Consider the following 604-nt stretch of genomic DNA (forward strand, 5'->3'; position numbering starts at 1 on the left):
AGTCAAGGATTCTGAAGCTTCGTCTGACATACTTTGGGCAGGTTGCAAGGAGGGACTGGTCCTTGGAGAGGGACATCATGTTTGGCAGAGTGGAGGGGCGGCGAAGGAGAGGAAGACCTTCAATGAGGTGGATAGATTCTGTGACTGGAGTGGTGAGAATGAGTGCATTTGAGATGGCTAGGTTGGCACAGGATAGAGCGACATTTAGAGCTCTTGTACATAGGGTCACTATGAGTCACAAGCAACTCATTGGCACATAACAACAAGAACAACAGTGTCAAAAGTGTTGATTGAACAGTTATCTTTCTCAGTCTAACCCCAACCCTGATGTCAGTCCCATTCTACAGCAGTGGCACTATACAGTATTTGTCCTTTTCTGACTGAGATATTTCACTCAGTATAATGTCCTTCAGGGTTACCCATTTTGAATATTTTATGAGTTCCTTGTTTTTCAATGCAGCATAGTATTCCATTGTGTGCCTATAACAGAGTTTCTCTATTTGTTTGTTGTTGGGCACTTAGGTTATTTCCAACTCTTTGCTATTGTGAACAAAGCTGTGATAAACATAGGTGTGCCTATATCTGCTTGGGTGGCAGTTATGTT

Source organism: Elephantulus edwardii, unplaced genomic scaffold (genome assembly GCF_000299155.1).
Source record: "Elephantulus edwardii isolate Elephantulus edwardi_28Jun2011 unplaced genomic scaffold, EleEdw1.0 scaffold00192, whole genome shotgun sequence".
Lineage (NCBI taxonomy): Eukaryota > Metazoa > Chordata > Mammalia > Macroscelidea > Macroscelididae > Elephantulus > Elephantulus edwardii.